Source organism: Protopterus annectens, chromosome 4.part0 (genome assembly GCF_019279795.1).
Source record: "Protopterus annectens isolate FY-2018-M chromosome 4.part0, PAN1.0, whole genome shotgun sequence".
Classification (NCBI taxonomy): Eukaryota; Metazoa; Chordata; order Ceratodontiformes; family Protopteridae; genus Protopterus; species Protopterus annectens.
The window spans coordinates 793,844,110-793,862,508 of record NC_056733.1 but is presented as its reverse complement, the minus strand read 5'-3'; the positions used below and the strand labels follow the sequence as shown (position 1 = coordinate 793,862,508).

The following is an 18,399-nucleotide window of genomic DNA, read 5'->3' as shown; positions in this document are numbered from 1 at the left end:
GTGCTTAATCTGTGGGACAGCAGTTTAGCTTTGGAAGACTTAGGGTAGCAGAAGATGCAGGGTTGCAAGAGCATGGAAGAACTTCAGGGAAGAATCTGGGAGCTAAAGATGGTAGTGGACTGGTTAGTCAGACAAATTGTAGAGTAGGCCTGGAATGGAGGTGACAGGAGGCCTTATCTTGTAGTTCATACACAACTGATGGCCATACAGGGAAAGGGATATCAGATTCAGACTGATAGAAGGAATCCAGAACAAAACCACTAGAAGGCTGCACGGGGTGGAGGGAAAACTGTATGATTACAGACTCATGAAAAGAAGAAAAAGGGGGAAAGGGGGGAATGTGACACTGATGCAAAGGATCATGTTAAGATGGTACAAAGGGGTTATCCTGAAGCAGGAAGCAAGACATACAAGGAAAATATTGTAAGAACTAACCACTTCCAGTATCTGTAAAAGTACTTCTTCGTACAGGGGGTTGTGGATCCATAGAATGTAACTACTTCCAGCATCTGTGAAAGTACTTCTTCAAACAGGGGGTTGTGGATCCATAGAATGTAACTACTTCCAGCATCTGTAAAAGTACTTCTTCGTACAGGGGGTTGTGGATCCATAGAATGTAACTACTTCCAGCATCTGTATAAGTACTTCTTCAAACAGGGGGTTGTGGATCCATAGAATGTAACTACTTCCAGCATCTGTAAAAGTACTTCTTCAAACAGGGGGCTGTGGATCCATAGAATGGACTCCCATAATGGGTGGTGAAGAAACAATATACAGAAGCATTGAAAAGGACACAGGATAGTGTGGGAAATAGTGATAGGAGGAAGATGGCGGGGGGGTAGAATACTGAGTACGTTTAAAGGGCAGATGAGATAGCCTTATTATCACCATCTTAGGTCAAGCAAATGTCATCCAGATTATTGAAAATCGCTACGCTTTGTCAAATGTATAAAAATATAGTAAATACACATCTTTTTAGGATGTGTGTAGTTGTGCAGAGACTATATTTTCTACCTGGTCATAGAAGAAACAGTGTAATAAATAAGCGTATGAAGTCCTGAATCACTTGTATGTTTGCAGTAGGGAAACCTGTTGAACCCCAGATGGGTGACTCTGTCCCCCACCCCGTATGTACTATTTTCATTTCATGTTACTCAGCTGCAGAGACAGAGGAATACTCATGCTTTGTATTTCTCTTTATGCAAGGCTGGGTGACCTTGGAGTGAGGTTAATAAGAGATGAGATATAGGGATGCACGTTTTCCGAACAGAGGCGAAGAAAGGACTCGCTCCACAGAGGACTGACTTTTGCCATACTGTGTGTGTTTGAAGGGCTGTAATTCACAGAATTCACAATTTCTTTGCTGTGTGCGACATCCTGATTTTCATACACTTGAGCATCGGAGAGATTCCGTGAGTATCGTCATTCAACACCCATAGCAACCAGACTTTATTCTTCAAGATACTGAATGTGCATTCCTTTGTATAGCATGTAAACAGCAGTATAACTCATGTCTGACAGATTCTGCAATAAATAATATTTCTGACATAGCCTGTGCTCCTTGGAAGAGGAAGGCTGCACAATTAGATATGCAGTAATTCTTAAAGCGGCTGCGTTGGATAATCTGCTGTTTGAATTATGAGCAGGTAATTGATAAAACAATTCACTTCACCAAAGGGAGTACTGCTTTTGCATAACTAACATTTATGCTGTCTCCAGGGGACTCATTACACATTTCTGATTTTATCATGGTTCATGAGCTGATCTCTGATGTGTTAGGGAGGAAGGGAGGAATGTGCTGTTTGTAACCCTCATTACAGTAGCTGGATTTGTTATTTCTAACAACCTGCCACTCTGCCAGGACTCAGACCACAACAAAGCTTATTAAATTGCTTTGGTTGGCAGAACAGTGTTAAAGCAATGGTTACAAACAACCTTATTTTAACATCCAGCTCTCTTCTGGCAGATTGCCACAACCTCCACGTGCAAGGCCTGTGACTCTGTGCATGTCATTTGACCTTCCTCATGGCTCTGTTTCAGTTGTGGACACACATTTCCTTGCTTTTTGGGTTAGCAGATACTGGCAAAAGAAGAAACACTTCTAACAGATAGTTTGCTCAGTGTTGCATGAATTTGGCAATGGCACCTAAATGTTATATGAGGTTCTGATCTAAAGTTTTTGACAGTAAAGCATCAAAATATACTGACTTCAGTCAGGCCATACATGTAAGCGGGTATTAAATGTACAATATTTTAGTTGTCAGAAAATTAGCGGATGAATAAATATGTACAGAATCAGTCTTATAAAATTAAAATTGATTAAAAACAAAAATACTACAGATAGTGCTTTTCTAATACTGCAATTGTTTAAATGAGTTTCTAAAATTGCACTTGTTTAAAAGGGATGAAACTGCTTTAGGGTAGCCAAGATAAGTCTTAATGCGGGGCAGATATCTCATGAAAAATAATATAACTGCTCCTGGAGTTTAGCCACCCTATAAAGGACCATCAAGAATATAATGTTCAATGAATTTTAACAGGCAATACATGTTACCCTTCAGTTTTGCTATCAAAACAGGAAATTGCATATTAAATAAGCTTATGAAGTCCTGAACATGTAGATTGTAAAAAGCCCCAGTACTCTAATGATGATAATTGTTTTTCTACTTTCTGTACTCATGTATATATGTGTGTGTGTGTGTGTGTGTGTGTGTGTGTGTGTGTGTATGTATGTATATATGTATATATATATATATATATATATATATATATATATATATATATATATATATATGGTCTATGTCAGATGGATGAAAGCTCAGGTAAACTAAGACCACATCAACGAGACGACTTCACCGACAGGACGAATCCCCAACAATGGTAAGTCAATGTATTACGGAACGGAATACATTCCCGTTGCCGTAATACACTTGAAAACTACATTAAAACATGTATAGCATGGGGGCAAGCCCCCCCTGCACCCCCCCCACTTAAATATACCAACTCCGAGATCGCACTAAAGTGAGGAAATGGGACTAACTCCCAGTCTGCACTACTTACCGTTGTCAGGGATTCATCCTGTTGGCGAAGCCGTCTCGTTGATGTGGTCTTTGTTTAGCTGAGCTTTCGACCCATATATATATATATATATATATATATGTGTGTGTGTGTGTGTATATATATATATATATGTATATGTATATATATATATATATATATATATATATATACATGTATGTATATATATATATATACATGTATGTATATATATATATATATATATATATATATGTATCTATATATATATATATATATATACACACACACACACACATATATATATATATATATATATATATATATATATATGAAACACAGTCTCCCAATCAAGTGAGCAAACAGCAGTCAAAGTAATAAAGTCCCAGCTTCAATTCACAGTTCGTTTAAAGTGTATCCAAATAACTGCGTAGTCAAATAAGAAAAAATCCAAAGAAATTTATTGTTGTAACAACAGAGCGTAAGCGCTTTCACGGATCAACTGCCCGCTTCATCAGATGAATATTCAAACAACTAAAAGCCTTATGTATATATATCTTCCTGATGTCAATTAAATATATTGCACCTGATGATTAGGTACTTGCTAGGCAATTAATTTAAAGGCACAACAGCAAATCCTAAAAACATGTATCTACAACAAAGACATCTAATAAAATCTATAAAATACATATGTAAGCATACACTTATTAAAATCCAAATGTATATATGAGTATATAACAAATTATCTAAGAGGTCTGGCATTTAGAATGGGCTTAATTGAGACTGTTTCATTCAGACCAAGGCCTCGGTGTGCACCTAGTCTGAGTATCCACTTGGTTTCAACACTCTCAGTATCATTCACCAAATTCCCTAACCGTGGATTAGTGGGCATAGTGTGGAGAATTTGAAACAAAAAGTAGTGGGAAGTGCCTTTATTTATAACGTGTTTAGCAATGGCATTATATAATTCTCCTCTACGTATACTATATATGTGGTCACAAATCCTTTCCCGTAGAGACCTGTTTGTTTTGCCTATATAATATCGAAAACAGGTATTGCAGTGTGCAATATAAACCAAGTTTCTGGTATTGCAATCACCACTGGTTTTAAGTTGCCAAAGTACCCCCGTATCAGGGTGTCTGAAATATCTAGATTCATCAATGTGTTTACAAAAGTCACATTTTCCACACTTCTTTGTGCCCCATTCACTTTCATGACTTGTGTTGTGAGTCTCAAATGCCTTGTTGGAGTAACAAAGGCGTTGCTTCAATGTTTGACAATTTTTATATGTAAAACTGGGATTCGAACCAATCAGTTCCTTAGTATTTTCATCTACTAAAAGAATATGCCAATTGTCACAAATAAGCTGTTGTATTCTCTTTATATTATTACAATATGGCATTATTAAAGATATGTTACGTTTGTATCCCTGTGGATGCTGCTGTTGTTCTAAGCTAGTAGGGCCAAAATAAGGTCTGGCTCTATTTAGCCTAAGTGTTTCCATTTGTCCATGTACTTTATCAAATTCATATTTATTATAGCCCCTACTCAAAAAACCTTTCTCCAAGTTTTTCATTTCATTTTGGAATACATTATCGTCACTGCAAATGCGAAATTCGCATTGCTTGTCCCTTGATAATGTTGGCAAATAATGTTGGATTGTGCATGCTTTCACGATGTAGATAAGCCGCACGTTGACATTGTTTCTTGAAGAGTCTAGTCTTAATAATATCATGTTCAATATATACGTCCACATCCAAAAAATTCATATGTCTGCATGAATGGGTCATAGTAAATTTCAAAAAAGGACTGGTGGAATTAATCCATCTCATAAAATCATGCTCACAGAATTGTTTCTTGCTACAGATCAAAAACAAATCGTCAACGAAACGTCTGTAGAACAGTACGCTCGTATGCTTAATTAAATGTATTTGTTCCCAAGATACCATAATTAGATTGGCGTAAGCGTTGGCACAACTCGTGCCCATCGCTACGCCCTTGTTTTGTTTGAAATATTTGTTATCAAACAGAAATACATTGTTGTCAAGTACAATTTCTAAAAGAAAGCAGATAAATTCTGCTTTCTTGGTCTCCATATTATTATCTGTAGTCAGCAAATTGTACAGGATTTCTAAACCAAGTAGGTTGGGAATACAGGTAAATAGCGACTCTACGTCTAGCGTGACGAAAATTAAATCATTAATGTCACCAATGTTGGATGTGTACGCATATAAATCCCTAATAAAATGTTCAGTATCTTTAAGAACATGTTTATACTTGGACAAAATATTTTTCATTTCATAGTCCAGAAAGATAGAAAGCGGCTCCGTCGCCCACCCAGCGCCAGCAACAATGGGCCTAAACTTTGGTTTATCAGCATTCTTATGAATTTTAGGCAATCCATGAAGTCTGGGAATAAGGGGATGCTCTACATTAAAATAATTAAATAAATCATTACTGATAACATGTGAAAGCAAACAGTCTGTTAGTGCTGTACGAATTCTGAAAATAAAAGTTTCAATGTCAAATAAACTTACTTCGCTATATGCATCACCAGTAAGCATCTCAAACATAGTATTATAGTAGTAAGTAGAATCTAACACTACTACAGGACCTCCTTTGTCAGATGGTCTAATTATAATATCATTATTGTCTCTAATGCTACTTAGTGCTTTAAGCTCTTCATCATTCAAGTTTTTATCAGAATCAGATATACAATAGTATGCATCAGTGTAGACGGTATTTTCTATCGCTTTCAAGAAGACTTCCACATTGGGTGGTAAAGGTGGTGTATAGTTACTTTTCTTCTTGAATTTATAGTCATAATGACTTGTATTTGAATTAATTGAAAGTTTCAACGCAATGTCTCGTGCAAAGTTACGTATTGATAAAAGAATGTCACTACAATCAATATTATACGAAGGTATAAAACCCAAACCTTTGTTAAGGAGACACTGCTCTGTTCTTGTTAGCGTGTATGATGAGATATTCCACACTAAACTTCGCTGTTCCACATCTTCTTCAGTGTTCTGGTTTGCGTGAATTGGGGTGCTTCTTTCCGTTTCTGACCCCTTGGTATCTCTGCATCCAGAGACTTCTTTCTGGTTGCCTTGAACGGCAGAGGAAAAGCCGATGACTCAATTCTTATGTTGTTCTCAGTGATCAATTTCCTCCTAACATCAGGAGTAGATCTCAGCATGGTAGTTGGAATTTCAGAATGAGTTTCCATGGGTGTAGAATAATCAGTGGGCGTCTCTTCAGACCTCCTCATTGTTGTTCCATCGTCATGACCACAATATTAAATACCAGCTATTTAATTGAAAAAGATGAAAATGCTAAAATTGTAACTGATGATACTGCTATTAGAGAACTTAAACGTAACCTAGAAAACAACCTATATAGGTTTAAATGCTTACAAAACCAACGCTATCACTTGGAAGCCAGTATAAAATATCAGGTTGTTCCTCGTGGGCTAAGGGTATTGAATATGCCTAGTTATGGCGATACATACCCAGAGCTTTTATCCAAGTGGCAACAACTAAATTTGCAAACCAGTAAGGCATACATGGAACTGATTCTGGAATTTTTCTTCCCCATTGAAACTGAATTACGAGACCTTATTGTTCAACAGCAGAATGAACTATATAAAATGAATGGTGATGCTGCAACTGAAGTTTTTATACATGATATAACTGAAAAAGTCTCAAGATATGAAAGTAGACTACAAGAAATTAAAAAGAATAAACTTTTAAGGGACATGGAAGATTTTAATAAGCATCAAGTTTTCCTATGGCCCAGAAATAACATTCAATCTGTTCAGAATAACAACAACAATACCCGTTTCATGCGACCTCGCAATGAAAACGGATCTAGTAATATTGTGGCTCACAGTACAAACAGTTTGAAAAAAGATGAGCCAGCACGTACGGTTCACTCAACCACAACTTTATTTTAAAGCAGGTTCCTGTAAATAATTATAGGAACCCAAAATAGTGAAGCATACCGGTTTCGGCCATGTCATGGCCTTTGTCAATGCTGTGAGTTCGATACAAGTCAGAAAACCTGACCCCTAGTGAGCAACCAATATATAGTACACATTTAAAGTGGTATATATCCTTATCAAATGCATAAGACATAAAACAATATATTGGAAAAAGACAACATTTCTACCCCCATAATTATAATGATTCATCATAATAAACATGTAGAATACATATGTTATCATAAATATCCTCAAAATTATTATAGGGACAAGGGAAATGTACCATAACAAAATTTGTGGGCCATAAAAAAATTATTAGGAAAAAATCCTTAGTTCCCCTATAATTGTATGGTAATAAACCTGCAAAATTTATGTTAATCATAAATATTCATTCCCACTATTGCCAGAGTATTGGTTCAAGCTCTCCAAATAATATATACGCACAAAAATTATGATGTCAATAAATCACCTCAATAAAACATAGAAATTGTGTATACATATTCCATGTTCCTATTGAATTGGAAATATCCCTTGAACCAAAGGCAGTAAATGGTACATAAACCAACATTCCCTAAATCATCACATATGTACATGAATTATGAAATAGTCTATTCTAACATGTTTAACCCAGGTCTGAATAAGCCACCCAATTGGATTATCCACCTATTTTCCATTTGATTGAGTTTTTGATGCCATCCGGCTTTAAAACCCCTGTGAAGGGTTATCCTGTCTATAACAACAAACCGGAAAATTGCTGAGGCATGTTCCAAAGTATGTTTAAATAAGGCATTGGCAACACGTTTATTCTTTATTGCACTTAGATGTTCCCCTATTCTAAATTTGACTGGTCTCGACGTTTGTCCAACATAAAATGCAGAACAGCTACAGGTTGTCAAATACACAACCCAGTCCGTACTGCAATTAGCAAAAACCCTTATCTCAAAAATTCGGGACGTATTTTTACTAGAAAATTCTTTTGTTTGCTGCAAATGTTGGCAAGCCGTACAGTGACCACAAGGATAACACCCCCTTAATAATTCACCACTTAAAGTTCTTTGTTGTGGTAAACTTGGAATGTATCTTTTATAATGTGTGAAATGTGAATTCATGTTTCTTCCCCGCCGATATGAAAATAGACAGTTTTCAGGCAACACCCTACTTAAAACCTCATGTGACAAAAGAATGCCCCAATGTTGGTTAATGACATCCCTAAAACGATTCGTGTTAGTACCATAGGTAGTTACTAACCGTATCGGTTGATTGTTATTTACCATCTTACACTCCCTGTTATCTGTTTTGTAACATAACAAATCCTGACGTGTCATTCTGTTAGTTTGTCCTGCAGCTTTGGCTAGAAGTTGAGATTCATAACCCCTTTGTAAAAACCTGCGAGATAAATCCAGACTACAATCCAAATAATCCTGATCAGATAAACAAATACGTCTGATTCTCATGAATTGAGATTTTGGAATATTGCGGATGGTATGGCGTGGATGAGAACTCTTGGCATGTAATAAAGTATTATATTTAGGGAATTTGCGATATATAGTGGTCGATAAAGTATTGTCTGCAAGTTTAGAAACCTTAACATCCAAAAATACAATCTCTGAATGTTCAATGTTGACCGTGAACCGGATGCCAAGAGTATTGTTGTTCAAATAATCCACAAACTGAATTAAACATTGCTTATTTCCACGCCACACCATCCAGAAATCGTCTAGATATCTACGCCAGATATCCAGATGTTGTAGAAATTTGTTATGATGGTCATCATATATATACCTAGCCTCATAATACCCCATGAACAAATCTGCATAAATGGGTGCAAAAGAGGCACCCATCGCAGTGCCCTTAATCTGCCAATAGGCCTTCCCTTCATAATAAAAGATATTCTTCCGCAGTACAAGTTCAGTTAGTTTAATCAAAAAGTTGTTAAAGGCTAAGGAATAGAGGTTGGATTTATATAACCAAAAGGAAACCGCTAGAATTCCCTGATCATGTGGGATACATGTATATAGTGAAGCCACATCCAGAGTACAAAGCAGCCAATGAGATTCTAATTGCGAATCATTGATTATGTTAAGGAATTCGGTGGTATCCTTAATGCGAGACCTAATAAGCGTCAACAAAGGTTTCAAATAGTAAGTCAAAAAAGCTGACAATGGTTCCGTTAAGGAACCCCTACCTGAAACTATGGGTCTCCCAGGGGGATGTAATGGATCTTTATGTATCTTTGGTAGCATGTATAAATACTGAGAACTGGGCTCCTCTACCTTAGGTTGCAGGCCTACCTGTGTAGTAATGATACCTTGTTGCACCGATAAATCCAAAAAATCATCAATTTCTCTCTTAAAAGATAGAGTAGGATCCACATTTAATACCATGTAAAAACTAGAATCTGCTAACTGTCGCAAGGCTTCCTGGTTATATAAAGAATGATCCAAAATCACAACTGCTCCTCCTTTGTCCGCCATAGTTATAACTATATTATGATTATTCCCAAGCTCAACCAAAGCTTGCCTTTCAGCTGCTGTTAAATTATTTTCAGTGGGCCCATACAAATTAGAAAAATGTAACTCTTTCATTATACACTCTCTAAAAATAGACACATGTTTGTTCATGGGGGGGACAAAATTAGATTTCCTAAACCTAAAATCAGATGATCTTTGAGTATTTTCCTGATCTGCAAAAAAGATTTTTAGGTTAAGTATTCTACAGAATTCATCAACATCTTGTAATAACTGAGTTTCTGAAACCAATGAAGAAGGTACAAAAGAGAGCCCTTTATTCAATAGTTGTATATGTACAGAAGAAAGTTCAAAAGAAGAAATATTATGAATATTGTCAATTACGTCACCATTTGTTGTAACAGGGACTGTAAGGTTAGGTTGCCGGAATCTGTTCCTGTGTTTCTTACCACCCCGCCTCCTACCCCTAACTCTAAAGGGGGGGGCTGTTTCCTTTTCGCTGCTGGGGACACCTGGCGTGAAAAACCCTCCCCATCCGTTACAGAGGAGGCCTCCTCCTCTGAAGTAGTATCAGACGTAGCTTTGTGATGTCTTAAGATGGACCTTGGTCTTTTTTTATTAGTATTAGTATACCTAGATTCCTGAAATCTTACTGATTTTTGGTTTACAAAAGGCTTCCCTTTTTCATAGTCCATCAAATCACGATTAAACTTATTGATTTTCCTTTTTGTGAGCTGTTTTTCCAATATTGAAAGGTCCTTAGCCAGGTCTGAAACATGTTGTGAATATGACACCTCAGATCTCAATTTTTCTACCTCACCACACAAAATTTCAATCTCTGTGAGTTGACTCTGAATAGTCCTGTCATAGTACCTTGATAAACAGTCAACAAAATGCATGGAGGATAAATGTTGTGCCTCCGCCCATTCCTTAGAAAGCTCGCTATCTATATTGGCCACAATGGGTTGTATACGGACCCTTAATCCCCTAGGAGTAATGTCTTTAACTTTGTAGGCTTTAAAAAGTTTCAAATGCCATACATTGGTGCGTAAAGCTTTCATATGTCTATTAAGCTTAGAAAACATATTATTACATTGTGATAGGCCATCTGATATAATATTCATGGAATCAGGTCCTGATAAAGTATTTAGGCCAAACACCTCCAAATTATCTTGATCGGCCGAAAGCCCCTTCAATAAATCACTAATATCCATAACTGAGATGTAAAACACCCAAAATTACTATAATATAAGTGCACCAAATATCCGAGTGACCTTCAGAACAAACACAAACATCTGTTGATCCATTAGATACCATTTGTCCATGTTAGGTTTAACCCCCCAACCATATTTGGTTGAAACTTATTCAGGTCAAAAATTGAACCCTTTAACTATCTTACCATAAGTGGCCCAATATACAAAAAATGTTGATCAAAAGCTGACCTTCGTCTCCATAAGCAATTAGCAATATTACACCCAATTGGATTTGTAATCCAGCTCTAGGAGATATAGATTATTGCCCATCAATAGGCCGACTTGCGTCTCTGCCTAAATATCCAACTCTGTTATAGTATATTGCCACCGTAAGATATTGTGATCAAACCAACCCATAAACCATCCAGGATTCAACCTGTTATAAAATCACATATGTGCTTGAAAATGCTTATTTTGTGTTGGTTACAAATCAAGGCCACTCAGAAAATAACAGTGTCACTTAAACCCCATGCACTCATATAAATCAGGACCTAAGACCAATTCCCCCATGTACTAAATTAGTACAAAAAACATCTATATTAAGGCCAATCCCTTATGTATATGTATCAGTATTGTTAAAGGCCTTAAAAAACCATCACCATACAGCAATATGTTTTTTATGAAAACCTTCTAGCCTACAAAGTTAAAAAGGCTGATAGAATTAACACAAACTGTGATCATATATGATATTACATATACCTAATCCATAATAAATAATAGGGCCAAATGTTTTAATAACTATACCTAAAACCCAAAGTGAACCCGACCAACCAAAATTGGTTCAGAAACTTAACACAAGCCCCTGAAGATTCAACAGAATACTCACTAAGCATTATAACCTAGCGATCGCTCAAAATAGCATGGACCCCTGTCGTTCACATTCAAGGATATCCCCACTATTGTCGACCTATTAATACATCATTGTGCATTATTAAACAAATAACCACATTGTTGTTAAACATATATATGCAGATATATGAACTACAAAAATTGTATGTGTATCAGATGAAAAATATTATTAACTTAATAAACAAAATTACAAACAAGTGAGTAACTCACTGAAAATATAAAAGTCCAACTATTGTCCAAAATGTGAAAAACAGCCAAAATATGTAGTCCAAAAAATTCCGTAAATTCAGACGCTCCGTATTCGCAAGCCTGCAATCACCTTGACTAGTTTGAATCCAAAGTTTGTGGATATTTAGGCCCAAAATGGCATAGCGATCCCACAGCCTGAATCGACCCCTTTCATATGATGAATACATAGTTCACATATTCATAGTTCACAACCAGAACACGACCAGTTGAAATTCAAAAGAAGTAGAAAATGCCACAATGTCCCAATCCATAAAAAACAGTACCTTGAATGTGTACCAAACAAATAGAAACTCCCGATGGCCGTCAGTTCGCAATTGGTAAAAATGAAAAGAAACCTCTCATGCGGAAAAGTTTGCAAGCAATACATCCATAAGCACGCACCATCAGTGTAGAACAAAGGTTAGGTCTCCGACCGTATCTTCAACTCCAAGATGAATTAAAAAAAGAATGATTCGGTGAACCAGATGTCCCCAGCGCGAAAGAAAACAGCTAAACAACTCCGGACCTGGATACGCGCACGCCGGACAACGTGCACGGCTCCAACCAATCAACAGTTTGAAAAAAGATGAGCCAGCACGTATGGTTCACTCAACCACAACTTTATTTTAAAGCAGGTTCCTGTAAATAATTATAGGAACCCAAAATAGTGAAGCATACCGGTTTCGGCCATGTCATGGCCTTTGTCAATGCTGTGAGTTCGATACAAGTCAGAAAACCCGACCCCTAGTGAGCAACCAATATATAGTACACATTTAAAGTGTACGTCGGATACATCGAGCTGTAACAGCGAATACAACATCAGAAACACCGGAAGAAACATCTAGAACCCCTTCCTCTGTGGATACTAATGTAATGACTGCTACACATCCTCCTGAAAGTACTGGTTCCACTTATTCTACACCCATGGAAACTCATTCTGAAATTCCAACTACCATGCTGAGATCTACTCCTGATGTTAGGAGGAAATTGATCACTGAGAACAACATAAGAATTGAGTCATCGGCTTTTCCTCTGCTGTTCAAGGCAACCAGAAAGAAGTCTCTGGATGCAGAGATACCAAGGGGTCAGAAACGGAAAGAAGCACCCCAATTCACGCAAACCAGAACACTGAAGAAGATGTGGAACAGCGAAGTTTAGTGTGGAATATCTCATCATACACGCTAACAAGAACAGAGCAGTGTCTCCTTAACAAAGGTTTGGGTTTTATACCTTCGTATAATATTGATTGTAGTGACATTCTTTTATCAATACGTAACTTTGCACGAGACATTGCGTTGAAACTTTCAATGAATTCAAATAAAAGTCATTATGACTATAAATTCAAGAAGAAAAGTAACTATACACCACCTTTACCACCCAATGTGGAAGTCTTCTTGAAAGCGATAGAAAATACCATCTACACTGATGCATACTATTGTATATCTGATTCTGATAAAAACTTGAATGATGAAGAGCTTAAAGCACTAAGTAGCATTAGAGACAATAATGATATTATAATTAGACCATCTGACAAAGGAGGTCCTGTAGTAGTGTTAGATTCTACTTACTACTATAATACTATGCTTGAGATGCTTACTGGTGATGCATATAGCGAAGTAAGTTTATTTGACATTGAAACTTTTATTTTCAGAATTCGTACAGCACTAACAGACTGTTTGCTTTCACATGTTATCAGTAATGATTTATTTAATTATTTTAATGTAGAGCATCCCCTTATTCCCAGACTTCATGGATTGCCTAAAATTCATAAGAATGCTGATAAACCAAAGTTTAGGCCCATTGTTGCTGGCGCTGGGTGGGCAACAGAGCCGCTTTCTATCTTTCTGGACTATGAAATGAAAAATATTTTGTCCAAGTATAAATATGTTCTTAAAGATACTGAACATTTTATTAGGGATTTATATGCGTACACATCCAACATTGGTGATATTAATGATTTAATTTTCGTCACGCTAGACGTAGAGTCGCTATTTACCTGTATTCCCAACCTACTTGGTGTAGAAATCCTGTACAATTTGCTGACTACAGATAATAATATGGAGACCAAGAAAGCAGAATTTATCTACTTTCTTTTAGAAATTGTACTTGACAACAATGTATTTCTGTTTGATAATAAATATTTCAAACAAAACAAGGGCGTAGCGATGGGCACGAGTTGTGCCAACGCTTACGCCAATCTAATTATGGTATCTTGGGAACAAATACATTTAATTAAGCATACGAGCGTACTGTTCTACAGACGTTTCGTTGACGATTTGTTTTTGATCTGTAGCAAGAAACAATTCTGTGAGCATGATTTTATGAGATGGATTAATTCCACCAGTCCTTTTTTGAAATTTACTATGACCCATTCATGCAGACATATGAATTTTTTGGATGTGGACGTATATATTGAACATGATATTATTAAGACTAGACTCTTCAAGAAACAATGTCAACGTGCGGCTTATCTACATCGTGAAAGCATGCACAATCCAACATTATTTGCCAACATTATCAAGGGACAAGCAATGCGAATTTCTCGCATTTGCAGTGACGATAATGTATTCCAAAATGAAATGAAAAACTTGGAGAAAGGTTTTTTGAGTAGGGGCTATAATAAATATGAATTTGATAAAGTACATGGACAAATGGAAACACTTAGGCTAAATAGAGCCAGACCTTATTTTGGCCCTAGTAGCTTAGAACAACAGCAGTATCCACAGGGATATAAACGTAACATACCTTTAATAATGCCATATTGTAATAATATAAAGAGAATACAACAGCTTATTTGTGACAATTGGCATATTCTTTTAGTAGATGAAAATACTAAGGAACTGATTGGTTCGAATCCCAGTTTTACATATAAAAATTGTCAAACATTGAAGCAACACCTTTGTTACTCCAACAAGGCATTTGAGACTCACAACACAAGTCATGAAAGTGAATGGGGCACAAAGAAGTGTGGAAAATGTGACTTCTGTAAACACATTGATGAATCTAGATATTTCAGACACCCTGATACGGGGGTACTTTGGCAACTTAAAACCAGTGGTGATTGCAATACCAGAAACTTGGTTTATATTGCACACTGCAATACCTGTTTTCGATATTATATAGGCAAAACAAACAGGTCTCTATGTGAAAGGATTCGTGACCACATATATAGTATACGTAGAGGAGAATTATATAATGCCATTGCTAAACACGTTATAAATGAAGGCACTTCCCACTACTTTTTGTTTCAAATTCTCCACACTATTGCCCACTAATCCACGGTTAGGGAATTTGGTGAATGATACTGAGAGTGTTGAAACCAAGTGGATACTCAGACTAGGTGCACACCGAGGCCTTGGTCTGAATGAAACAGTCTCAATTAAGCCCATTCTAAATGCCAGACCTCTTAGATAATTTGTTATATACTCATATATACATTTGGATTTTAATAAGTGTATGCTTATATATGTATTTTATAGATTTTATTAGATGTCTTTGTTGTAGATACATGTTTTTAGGATTTGCTGTTGTGCCTTTAAATTAATTGCCTAGCAAGTACCTAATCATCAGGTGCAATATATTTAATTGACATCAGGAAGATATATATACATAAGGCTTTTAGTTGTTTGAATATTCGTCTGATGAAGCGGGCAGTTGATCCGTGAAAGCGCTTACGCTCTGTTGTTACAACAATAAATTTCTTTGGATTTTTTCTTATTTGACTACGCAGTTATTTGGATACACTTTAAATGAACTGTGAATTGAAGCTGGGACTTTATTACTTTGACTGCTGTTTGCTCACTTGATTGGGAGACTGTGTTTCATAAATTCTGGTTTGGTTCTTTGGTTGTTTTATATATATATATATATATATATATATATATATATATATATGTGTGTGTGTGTGTGTATATATGTATATATATGTATATATAAATATAATAATTATATATCTATATATATATATATATATATATATATATATATATATGTGTGTGTATATATATATATATGTATATATATATATATATATATATATATATATACATATATATATCTATACACATATGTATATATATATATATATATATATATATGTATACATGGGCAACTAGTCTGGAGGTATGTGTATCGTTTATGAAGATGGATACACCACCGCCTTTGGGGCATCGGTCCACACCTCCTTTAGGGCTTAGGTCCAGATTTAGGGGCAGAAAGGTGTGATATGCAATGCAGCCTTGTAGCGCTAGGGTGCTCTCCAGAGCCTTGAAAAAGGTTTCTGTTAATGCACAGAGGTCGATGTTCTCCAGTTTTGGGAGTGACTCGAGCAAGTGCATTTTGAGATTTAGGCTTTAGGCTGTATATAATATATATAAATATATATATATATATATATATATATATATATATATATATATATATATATATATACTGCGGTGGTGGCGCTGCGGTAGCGCTGTCACCTCACAGTAAGATGTTGTCCTGTTCGATTCTCAACTAGAGCGTCTTCTGTGTGGAGACATGCGTGAATGGGCGTACCTTCGTTGAAGGTTCTGCGCCAGGGCTGTCAACTTCACACGTAAAAATCTACTGCCAATCATTAGCGGACCGAAGTTCCACTGTGGTGACCCCTAACAGGGAAAAGCCGAAAGACACAGCAACATATATGCACACACACACACACACACACACACACACACACACACACACACACACACACACACACACACACACGCACACACTTGAAAAAAGCTAATGATTGAACATACACTTGAAAAAAGTTAATGACTGATGAGTTCTAATTGCAAGGGGATCATATTCCATAATCTTGGAAGTTGGTGTACTAACTTGGTGATATTTTTTATGTTCTAGATAATTATTTGTAGCATTGAGGACCCTTTGTATTATGAACTCCCCAGCAGCGTATTTCAGGCATAGACTTTTAAGTATACCTAGATTAGACATTACATCATAGACTAGGCAGAAGTCCACTCAGTGTCAGTTGTACAGGATCTGTAATTGCAAGTCCTATAACTTGAAAACAATGAAGCTCAGTTTCAGAAGAAATGCAGTATATTTCAAGGGTCACCATAGTGCCATCAAAGCATTTTTGCATGGGGCTTCTCCGTGTGTACCCCTTAATGGGTGGGCTGCATCCCCAACCCCCTGCTATATTGCATCCTTGGAGAAGGGATAACATTTAAAGAAATCACATAATATATTTTTCCCATATTTGCACTTAGTTTGACTGTTCCAAAGACCATAATTACAGATCTTGGAATTTCAATGTGAACCTCAGTGGGAGATCACCCATAATAACCGATAAACATAACACTTTTACAGTTTCTGAAGCCTTTCTGAATAGCTCACATTTTTTAGCCACAATGGGCCTAAAAGCTGGTGTCACCAGGTCTTTATGTATTTTGGGCAAACCATACATTTGTGGAATTAAAGGATTGTCTGCTATGAAATAACTGCACAGTTCTTTTGATATCAAACCCAAGTATAAACATTCAGTTTGCCCAAAATACATAAAGACCCGGTGACACCAGCTTTTGGGCCCATTGTGGCGGTGAAGGGTTGGCCTACTGAAGCTGTTTCTTTTTATCTGGATTGACAGTTAAGTGTAGCTTTAGAAACCAGCCCAGTGGTATTAAAAGATACCGAGCATTTTTTGAGGGATCTTTATGCAGTAACAAATGGTATGGGGGTGGACAGTGCTGACATCTTGGTCACTATGGTCACTGTGGATGTTGGTTCATTATTCACCTGCGTTCCCAACCAGGAAGAGATTGAAATGATTAACGACAGTCTCATTAGAAGTGAGAAATTTGAAAGATGACATGTAGACCTACTTTGTTTGCTTTTAGAACTGGTCCTCGAACGCAACATTTTTGTATTTAGAGATAAATGCTACTGGCAAAAGAGAGGGGTAGCGATGGGGACCAGTTGTGCTAACTCTTATGCAAACTTACTTATGTCAGACTGGGAGCATCGGTGTGTGATGACGCATAATAATAAACATCTTGTTATTTACTGATGTTTTGTAGATGACTTTTCCTAGGTTGGAAAGGAAATGAGTTTGAATTAGTGACTTTTTTTAAAGAGTTAAACAAGAGTAGTAGCTTTCTTAAGTTCACAACGAACAGTTCAAAAACTAGCCTAGACTTTTTAGATGTTACAGTTGTCAAAAAAGAGGGAACCCTGACCACTAAGTTGCATGGAAAAGCCTGCTACGTCCCAACATTTTTACATGCACCCCTAGCACATTTTATGAATATTATAAAAGGACAGGCAATGAGAATTTCACACCTTTCATGTAAAGAATTGGATTTTGAGAGGAGTATACAGCAATTGAGTCGAGTTTGAACATAGGGGGTACAGTAAGAATGAGATAGATGAGACATATAGTATGGTTATGCAAGAGTGAAATAGAAGAGCAAGTCCTTACTTCTCCGACATGAAGAAGGAGGATCGACCACAAGCAGGTGCGTTGCAGTATGTACCTTTAGCCTTATCTTATACAGTGGACATAGCTAAGGTGAGGGACATGATTAGGGGTAATTGGCATATCTTACAAACA

At 36.6% G+C, this 18,399-nt stretch overlaps 1 protein-coding gene across 12 annotated transcripts in view; it reads left to right on the top strand.

The window, feature by feature from the left end:
- The window catches only part of LOC122799590 (RIMS-binding protein 2-like), a 2,967,700-nt gene that overhangs the window by 540,442 nt on the left and 2,408,859 nt on the right, over positions 1-18,399 (top strand). The gene's annotated exons all lie outside the window — the stretch shown is intronic.